At 40.9% G+C, this 10801-nt stretch overlaps 1 non-coding gene across 1 annotated transcript; it reads right to left on the bottom strand.

Annotated features, from left to right (window-relative positions):
• Positions 1-4012: 4012 nt before the first annotated feature.
• Positions 4013-4119, bottom strand: LOC130978025 (small nucleolar RNA R71). The gene has a single exon (XR_009085689.1). It is a non-coding gene; the product is annotated as a small nucleolar RNA R71 (small nucleolar RNA).
• Positions 4120-10801: the final 6682 nt, after the last annotated feature.

Here is a 10801-nt window from a genome sequence, read left to right as displayed (position 1 = left end):
TGGGCGTTCCATATTGCCCACTAGCAACCGTTCTGAGGTTACCATTGATGAGCGGATAATTTGTATACTTTTTGGCATTACTTTTAGTATGTTTTTGATATGATATAGTTAGTTTTTAGTATATTTTTATTAGTTTTTAATTAAAATTCACTTTTCTGGACTTTACTGTGAGTTTGTGTGTTTTTCTGTGATTTCAGGTATTTTCTGGCTGAAATTGAGGGACCTGAGCAAAAATCTGATTCAGAGACTCTAAAGGACTGCAGATGCTGTTGGATTCTGACCTTCCTGCACTCGAAGTGGATTTTCTGGAGCTACAGAAGCCCAATTGGCGCGCTCTCAACGGCGTTGGAAAGTAGACATCCTGGGCTTTCCAGCAATATATAATAGTCCATACTTTGCCCAAGATTGATGGCCCAAACCGGCGTTCAAAGTCACCTCAAGAAATTCCAGCGTTAAACGCCGGAACTGGCACCTAAATGGGAGTTAAACGCCCAAACTGGCACCAAAGCTGGCGTTTAACTCCAAGAAGAGTCTCTACACGAAATTGCTTCATTGCTCAGCCCAAGCACACACCAAGTGGGCCCGGAAGAGGATTTTTATGTCATTTACTCATTTCTGTACACCCTAGGCTACTAGTTTCTTATAAGTAGGACCTTTTACTATTGTATAGAAATCTTTTGATCACTTTTAGATCTCTAGATCATCTTTGGACATTTTAGTTCTTAGATCATTGGGAGGCTGGCCATTCGGCCATGCCTAGACCTTATGCTTATGTATTTTCAACGGTGGAGTTTCTACACACCATAGATTAAGGTGTGAAGCTCTACTGTACCTCGAGTATTAATGCAATTACTATTGTTCTTCCATTCAAATTCCGCTTGTTCTTTCACCAAGATATCACTTGTTCTTCAACATGATGAAGGTGATGATTGACGCCCATCACCATTCTCACCCATGAACAAGGTGACTGACAACCATTCTTGTTCTACAAGCATCTAAGGCTTAGTGAATATCTCTTGGATTCCTGATTGCATGATGCATGGTTGATCGCCTGACAACCGAGTGCTCGCCTGACAAACGAGCCAGCCATTCCGTGAGATCAGAGTCTTCGTGGTATAGGCAAGAACTGATGGCAGCATTCAAGAGAATCCGGAAGGTCTAACCTTGTCTGTGGTATTCTGAGTAGGATTCAATGATTGAATGACTGTGACGTGCTTCAAACCTGTAACCTACTGGGCGTTAGTGACAGACGCAAAAGAGTTATTCTATTCCGGTAGGGGAGGGAACCAAACCGTGATTGGCCGTACTGTGACAGAGTATTGAGCATTAGCTTTCACTGCGAGGATGGGAGGTAGCTGCTGACAACAGTGAGACCCTATACGAGCTTGCCATGGAAAGGAGTAAGAAGGGTTGGATGAAGACAGTAGGAAAGCAGAGAGACGGAAGGGAAGGCATCTTCATGCGCTTATCTGAAGTTCCTACCAATGAATTACATAAGTATCACTATCTTTATCTTTTATGTTATTTTCGTTCATCACCATATATTCTGAGTTTGCCTAACTAAGATTTACAAGATGACCATAGCTTGCTTCAATACTAACAATCTCCGTGGGATCGACCCTTACTCACGTAAGGTTTATTACTTGGACGACCCAGTGCACTTGCTGGTTAGTTGTGCGAAGTTGTGTAATGCCATGGTATTGAGTGCACCAAGTTTTTGGAGCCATTACCAGGGATTATGAGAGTTGTGAAAAAGTATAGTTCACAATTTCGCGCACCAAGTTTTTGGCGCCGTTGCCGGGGATTGTTCTAGTTTTGAGCAAGCCTTTGGTAACATCAGTGCCAAGATCCGGCAACAACATCAATTTTTTGGTGTTATTGCCCGGGATTGTTTAGGCTGGACAACTGACGGTTCATCTTGTTGCTTAGATTAGGTATTTTTTTTTCGAAATTCTTGAAGATGAATTCTAGAGTTTCATGATGATTTGTTGAAATCTGGCTGGCTGAGAAGCCATGTCTAATCTGATTGGACCGAGGTTTCAACTTATCACCACAAGAGCTTGTTGATTTTCATCAATTTTGCTTTTGGAGCAGTGATCTGCTAAGGCTTGGCTGACCTTTGGTCATGTCTAGTGTTTTGGACCGAAGCTTTCTTTGAAAGCTTGGCTGGCTGTGAAGCCATGTCTAATTCCTGGACCGGAGTCTTAGACTAGCATTGCACTGATTCCTGGAATTCTCATTAAAGAATTTTGATACCTTTTTCCACTTAATTTTCGAAAAACACAAAAGATTACAAAACCATAAAAATCCAAAAATATTTCTTGTTTGAGTCTAGAGTCTCATCTTAAGTTTGGTGTCAAATGCATGTTTTTGTTACATTTTTCGAATCCATGCATATATTTCTTGTTTTAATCTTTAATTTCTATTGACTTGAGTGTTCATGTGTCTCATATAGTGTCAGTAGTATACAAACCGCTAAGTTTGGTGTCTTGCATGCATTGTTATTTGATTCTTGTTGCATTTTAATTATTAAAAATCCAAAAATATTTTTAATTTGTGTCTTTTCAAGTCAATGATACAAGGGATTGAAGATTCAGAACACACTGCAGAGGAATTATACAGAAAAAGCTGAGCATTCAAAAATGCCCAGTGAAGAAGGCAAACTGGCGTTTAAACGCCAGCCAGGGTACCTGGTTGGGCGTTTAACGCCCAAAGAGGTAGCATTTTGGGCGTTAAACGCCAGAATGTATACCATTCTGGGCGTTTAACGCCAGGATGGTGCTAGGGGGAAGATTTGTTTTCAAATCAATTTTTTTCAAGTTTTTCAAATCAATCTTTTTCAAATCAAATCTTTTCACTCAATGTTTTCAAATTAATTTCTTTCCTTTCAAAGATACTTACTAACAATTAATGATTTGATTGAACATTTTTTGCCTTTGCTGTTAAGGAAGGTTTTATGTTTGAATCATATCTTTTCTTGTTAGGCAAGTCACTAATTTTCCAAATCAAATCTTTTAAAATAATTTTCAAAACATATCTTTTAAAATGGTTTTCAAATCATATCTTCTCAATCACATCTTTTTAAGACAATAACCTTTCAATCATATTTTTTTTATCATATCTTTTTCAAATTAGTTTTCAATCAAATCTTTTTAGTTTCTAATTTCAAAATCTTTTTCAAAAATCACTTGATTTCTTTTTCACTTTGAATTTTCGAAAATTATCAATCAAATTTTCAAAATGTTTTCAAAATCTTTTGATTGAATTTTCGAAAATACTCTTCCCTCCTTCTCACATCCTTCTATTTATGGAGTACCACTCCTTCTTAATGCACAATTCGAACCTTATCTAATTAAAGTTCGAATTCTTCTTCTCCTTCTTCTTACTATTTCTCTTTTCCTCTGACACTTCAAGGAATCTCTATACTGTGACATAGAGGATTCCACATTTTCTTTTTCTCTACTCTTTCATATGAGCAGGAGCAGAGACAAAGGCATTCTTGTTGAAGCTGATCCTGAACCCGAAAGGACCTTGAAGAGAAAGCTAAGAGAAGCCAAAGCACAACTCTCTTTAGAGGACCTGACCGAATTCTTCAAGGAAGAAGAACCCATGGCAGCCGAAAACAACAACAATGCCAACAATGCAAGGAAGGTGCTGGGTGACTTTACTGCACCTACTCCCGACTTCTATGGGAGAAGCATCTCTATCCCTGCCATTGGAGCAAACAACTTTGAGCTTAAGCCTCAATTAGTTTCTCTAATGCAACAGAATTGCAAGTTCCATGGACTTCCAATGGAAGATCCTCATCAGTTTTTAGCTGAATTCTTGCAAATCTGTGACACAGTCAAGACTAATGGGGTTAACCCTGAGGTCTATAGACTGATGCTATTCCCTTTTGCTGTAAGACAGAGCTAGAATATGGTTGGATTCTCAACCTAAAGAAAGCCTGGACTCTTGGGAAAAGCTAGTCAATGCCTTCTTGGCAAAGTTCTTTCCACCACAAAGATGGAGTAAGCTTAGAGTGGAAGTCCAAACCTTCAGACAGAAGGATGGAGAATCCCTCTATGAAGCTTGGGAAAGATACAAACAATTAATCAGAAAATGTCCTCGGACATGCTTTCTGAATGGAGCATCATAGGTATTTTCTATGATGGTCTCTCTGAACTATCTAAGATGTCCTTGGATAGCTCTGCTGGAGGATCTCTTCATCTGAGAAGACGCCTGCAGAAGCTCAAGAATTGATTGAAATGGTTGCAAATAACCAATTCATGTACACTTCTGAAAGGAATCCTGTGAACAATGGGACTAGTCAGAAGAAAGGAGTTCTTGAGATTGACACTCTGAATGCCATATTGGCTCAGAACAAGATATTGACTCAACAAGTCAATTTGATTTCTCAAAGTCTGTCTGGAATGCAAAATGCACCAAACAGTACTAAGGATGCTTCATCTGAGGAGAAGCTTATGATCCTGAGAACCCTTCCATGGAAGAGGTGAATTACCTAGGAGAACCCTATGGAAATACCTACAATTCTTCATGGAGAAATCACCCAAATCTCTCATGGAAGAATCAAGAGAGACCTCAACAAGGTTTCAATAACAATAATGGTGGAAGAAACAGGTTTAGCAATAACAAGCCTTTTCCATCATCTTCTCAGCAACAGACAGAGAGTTCTAAGCAGAATACTTCTGACTTAGCAACAATGGTCTCTGATCTAATAAAGACCACTCAAGTTTCATGAATGAAACAAGGTCCTCCATCAGAAATTTGGAAGGACAAGTGGTCAGCTGAGCAAGAAAATTACTGAACTCCCTCCTAGTACTCTCCCAAGTAATACAGAAGAAATCCAAAAGGAGAGTGCAAAGCCATTAACATGGCCGAATTCTGGGAGGAAAGAGAGGAGGAGGACGCCACTGAGGAAGACCTCAGTGGGCGTGCACTAACCTCCAATGAGTTCCCCAATGAGGAACAATGGGAATCTGAGGCTCAAATTGAGACCATAGAGATCCCATTGGACCTACTTCTGCCATTCATGAGCTCTGATGAATATTCTTCCTCTGAAGAGGATGAGTATGTCACTGAAGAGCAAGTTGCTAAATACCTTGGAGCAATCATGAAACTGAATGACAAGTTATTTGGAAATGAGACTTGGGAGGATGAACCACCCTTGCTCACCAAAGAACTGGATGACTTGTCTAGGCAGAAACTGCCTCAAAAGAGGCAGGATCCTGGGAAGTTTTCTATACCTTGTACCATAGGCACCATGACCTTCAAGAAGGCCTTGTGTGACTTAGGGTCAAGTGTAAACCTCATGCCCCTCTCTGTAATGGAGAAAATAGGATCTTTGAGGTGCAAGCTGCAAGAATCTCATTAGAGATGGCAGACAATTCAAGAAAACAAGCTCATGGACTTGTAGAGAATGTTTTGGTGAAGATTGAAGACCATTACATCCCTACTGATTTCATAGTCCTAGAGACTGGGAAGTGCATGGATGAATCCATCATCCTTGGCAGACCCTTCCTAGCCACAGCAAGGGCTGTGATTGATGTTGATAGAGGAGAGTTGATCATTCAAGTGAATAAAGAATCCTTGGTGTTTAAGGCCCAAGGATATCCCTCTGTCATTATGGAGAGGAAGCATGAAGAGCTCCTCTCAAAACAGAGCCAAACAGAGCCCCCACAGTCAAACTCTAAGTTTGGTGTTGGGAGGCTACAACCAAACTCTAAGTTTGGTGTTGAAACCCCACATTCAAACTCTAAGTTTGGTGTTGGAAGGTTTCAACACGGTTCTGAGCATTTCTGAGGCCCCATGAGAGCCCTCTGTCAAGCTAATGACATTAAAGAAGCGCTTGTTGGGAGGCAACCCAATGTTTTATAATTAATTATTTTCTTTTGTTATTTTATCTTTTTTGTAGGTTGATGATCATAAGAAGTCACAAAAACAATGAAAAAAAGCAAAAACAGAATGAAAAACAGGAAGAAAAACAGCACACCCTGGAGGAAGAAGCTGCTGGCGTTTAAACGCCAGTAAGCCTTGCTGTTGGGCGTTTAACGCCCAGTCTGGCACCATTCTGGGCGTTTAACGCCAGAAAGGGGCACCAGACTGGCGTTAAACGCCAGTAAAGGGCAAGAACCTGGCGTTAAACGCCAGGAATGGGCACCAGCCCGGCGTTTAACGCCAGAAATGGCTCAAAACGTGATTTTGAGCAACATTTGGTGCAGGGATGACTTTTCCTTGACACTACAGGATCTGTGGACCCCACAGGACCCTACCATCACTCTCTCTCTTCTTCCCCCATTCACCAATCACCTCAACACCTCTTCCCCAAAAACCCCTCACCTATCAAATCCCATCTTTCTCTTCACCACTCACATCCATCCTTCATAAAACCCCACCAACCTCACCCTTCAAATTCAACCACTTCCTCCCAAACCCACCCATAATGGCCGAACCTTTACCCCCCTCTCTCCTATAAATACCCTTCTTCAACTCTTCATTTTCACACAACCTAAACACCCTTTCTTACCCTTCTTGGCCGAACACACTACCATCTCCCTCTTCTTCATTTCTTCTTCTTCTACTCTCTTCTTTCTTCTTCTGCTCGAGGACGAGCAAACATTTTAAGTTTGGTGTGGTAAAAGCGTTGCTTTTTCATAACCTTTTATGGCATCCAAGGCCGGAGAAACCTCTAAAAAGAGGAAAGGGAAGGCAAAAGCTTCCACCTCCGAGTCATGGGAGATGGATAGATTCCTCTCAAGGGTGCATCAAGTCCACTTCTATGAAGTTGTGGCCTTGAAGAAGGTGATCCCCAAAGTTCCCTTTTCACTCAAAAAGGGTGAATATCCGGAGATCCGCCATGAGATCCAAAGAAGAGGTTGGGAAGTTCTTACCAACCCCATTCAACAAGTCGGAATCTTGATGGTTCAAGAGTTCTATGCCAATGCATGGATCACAAAGAACCATGACCAAAGTGTGAACCCGAATCCAAAGAACTATCTCACTATGGTTCGGGGGAAATACTTGGATTTTAGTCCGGAGAGTGTGAGGGTGGCGTTCAACTTGCCTATGATGCAAGGAGATGAGCATCCTTACACTAGAAGGGTCAACTTTGATCAAAGGTTGGACCAAGTCCTCACAGTCATATGTGAAGAGGGCGCACAATGGAAGCAAGATTCAAGAGGAAAGCCGGTCCAATTGAGAAGGCATGACCTCAAGCCCGTGGCTAGAGGATGGTTAGAGTTCATACAACGCTCAATCATCCCCACTAGCAACCGGTCCGAAGTTACCATAGACCGGCCATCATGATCCATAGTATCATGATTGGAGAAGAAATAGAGGTTCATGAGGTTATAGCCCAAGAACTCTATAAGGTGGCAGACAAGACCTCCACCTTGGCAAGGTTAGCCTTTCCTCATCTCATCTGTCACCTCTGTTATTCAGTTGGAGTTGACATAGAGGGAGACATTCCCATTGATGAGGACAAGCCCATCACCAAGAAAAGGATGGAGTACACAAGAGATCTCACTAATCATGAGATCCCTGAGATTCCTCAAGGGATGAATTTTCCTCCACAAAACTATTGGGAGCAACTAAACACCTCCCTAGGAGAACTAAGTTCCAACATGGGACAACTGAGGGTGGAGCATCAAGAACACTCCATCATCCTTCATGAAATTAGAGAAGATCAAAGAATCATGAGGGAGGAACAACAAAGACAAGGAAGAGACATTGAGGAGCTCAAGCACTCCATAGGATCTTCAAGAGCAAGAAAGAGCCGCCATCACTAAGGTGGACCCGTTCTTTGATTTCCTTGTTATTGTCTTCTGTTTTTCGAATTTTAATGCTTATGTTTATCCATGTTTGTGTCTTATGATCATTAGTGTCTTAGTGTCTATGCCTTAAAGTTATGAATGTCCTATGAATCCATCACCTTTCTTCAAATAAAAACGTGCCTAATTGATAAAAGAAAAGAATTGCATGAATTCTGAATTTTATAATAGTTTAATTATTTTGATGTGGTGGCAACACTTTTGTTCTCTGAATGTATGCTTGAACAGTGCATATGTCTTTTGAATTTGTGGTTCATGAATATTGGCTCTTGAAAGAATGATGAAAAAGGAGACATGTTAACTGAGGATCTGAAAAATCAATAAAATGATTCTTGAAGCAAGAAAAAGCATTTCAAAAAAAAAAAAAAAACCCGAAAAAAAAAAAGAAAAAAAAAAGAAAGAATAAAGTTGTGATCCAAGGCAAATAAGAGTGTGCTTAAGAACCTTGGACACCTCTAATTGGGGACTTTAGCAAAGCTGAGTCACAATCTGAAAAGGTTCACCCAATTATGTGTCTGTGGCATGTATGTATCCGGTGGTAATACTGGAAGACAGAGTGCTTTGGGCCACAGCCAAGACTCAATAAATAGCTATGTTCAAGAATCATCATACTTTACTAGGAGAATCATTAACACTATCTGGATTCTGAGTTCCTAAAGAAGCCAATCATTCTGAATTACAAGGGATAGAGTGAGATGCCAAAACTATTCAGAGGCAAAAACTAAAAGCCCCGCTCATCTAATTAATACTGATCTTCATAGATGTTTTTGGAGTTCATTGCATATTCTCTTCTTTTTATCTTATTTGATTTTCAGTTGCTTGGGGACAAGCAACAATTTAAGTTTGGTGTTGTGATGAGCGGATAATTTGTATACTTTTTGGCATTACTTTTAGTATGTTTTTGATATGATATAGTTAGTTTTTAGTATATTTTTATTAGTTTTTAATTAAAATTCACTTTTCTGGACTTTACTGTGAGTTTGTGTGTTTTTCTGTGATTTCAGGTATTTTCTGGCTGAAATTGAGGACCTGAGCAAAAATCTGATTCAGAGACTCTAAAGGACTGCAGATGCTGTTGGATTCTGACCTTCCTGCACTCGAAGTGGATTTTCTGGAGCTACAGAAGCCCAATTGGCGCGCTCTCAACGGCGTTGGAAAGTAGACATCCTGGGCTTTCCAGCAATATATAATAGTCCATACTTTGCCCAAGATTTGATGGCCCAAACCGGCGTTCAAAGTCACCTCAAGAAATTCCAGCGTTAAACGCCGGAACTGGCACCTAAATGGGAGTTAAACGCCCAAACTGGCACCAAAGCTGGCGTTTAACTCCAAGAAGAGTCTCTACACGAAATTGCTTCATTGCTCAGCCCAAGCACACACCAAGTGGGCCCGGAAGAGGATTTTTATGTCATTTACTCATTTCTGTACACCCTAGGCTACTAGTTTCTTATAAGTAGGACCTTTTACTATTGTATAGAAATCTTTTGATCACTTTTAGATCTCTAGATCATCTTTGGACATTTTAGTTCTTAGATCATTGGGAGGCTGGCCATTCGGCCATGCCTAGACCTTATGCTTATGTATTTTCAACGGTGGAGTTTCTACACACCATAGATTAAGGTGTGAAGCTCTGCTGTACCTCGAGTATTAATGCAATTACTATTGTTCTTACATTCAAATTCCACTTGTTCTTTTACCAAGATATCACTTGTTCTTCAACATGATGAAGGTGATGATTGACGCCCATCACCATTCTCACCCATGAACAAGGTGACTGACAACCATTCTTGTTCTACAAGCATCTAAGGCTTAGTGAATATCTCTTGGATTCCTGATTGCATGATGCATGGTTGATCGCCTGACAACCGAGTGCTCGCCTGACAAACGAGCCAGCCATTCCGTGAGATCAGAGTCTTCGTGGTATAGGCAAGAACTGATGGCAGCATTCAAGAGAATCCGGAAGGTCTAACCTTGTCTGTGGTATTCTGAGTAGGATTCAATGATTGAATGACTGTGACGTGCTTCAAACCTGTAACCTACTGGGCGTTAGTGACAGACGCAAAAGAGTTATTCTATTCCGGTAGGGGAGGGAACCAAACCGGTGATTGGCCGTACTGTGACAGAGTATTGAGCATTAGCTTTCACTGCGAGGATGGGAGGTAGCTGCTGACAACAGTGAGACCCTATACGAGCTTGCCATGGAAAGGAGTAAGAAGGGTTGGATGAAGACAGTAGGAAAGCAGAGAGACGGAAGGGAAGGCATCTTCATGCGCTTATCTGAAGTTCCTACCAATGAATTACATAAGTATCACTATCTTTATCTTTTATGTTATTTTCGTTCATCACCATATATATCTGAGTTTGCCTAACTAAGATTTACAAGATGACCATAGCTTGCTTCAATACTAACAATCTCCGTGGGATCGACCCTTACTCACGTAAGGTTTATTACTTGGACGACCCAGTGCACTTGCTGGTTAGTTGTGCGAAGTTGTGTAATGCCATGGTATTGAGCGCACCAAGTTTTTGGAGCCATTACCAGGGATTATGAGAGTTGTGAAAAAGTATAGTTCACAATTTCGCGCACCAACCATCAAGAGAGCAGTGATGATTCATTGCATTATGCTTGGAAAAGAAGTGGAGGTTCATCATGTGATTGCTTGTGAGATCTACACAATAGCAAATAGGAATTCCACTGTAACCAAATTGGCTTACCCAAGCTTGATCTCCTTGCTTTGTAAAGAAGCTGGGGTGAAGATGGAAGCAGATGAATTCATACCCATTGAACATCCAATCACCAAGAAGTCAATGGAAGGAGCAAGAGGAGCAGGGGCGTGAACTTCAAGATCTGAAACGCCAAAAGGCTCTCTTCTCAAGCTGAGGGAGCATCCACTTCTCAAAATCAAGGTTGTTGAGTCCTAACTCTGTGAAAACCTCTATCATTAGGAACCTATTTTTTTCGTTTTTCTTAT

The sequence above is a fragment of the Arachis stenosperma genome, chromosome 4 (assembly GCF_014773155.1).
Source record: "Arachis stenosperma cultivar V10309 chromosome 4, arast.V10309.gnm1.PFL2, whole genome shotgun sequence".
Lineage (NCBI taxonomy): Eukaryota > Viridiplantae > Streptophyta > Magnoliopsida > Fabales > Fabaceae > Arachis > Arachis stenosperma.
The sequence above is the reverse complement of the archived record's forward strand: the minus strand, read 5'-3'. Positions and strand labels throughout refer to the sequence as shown.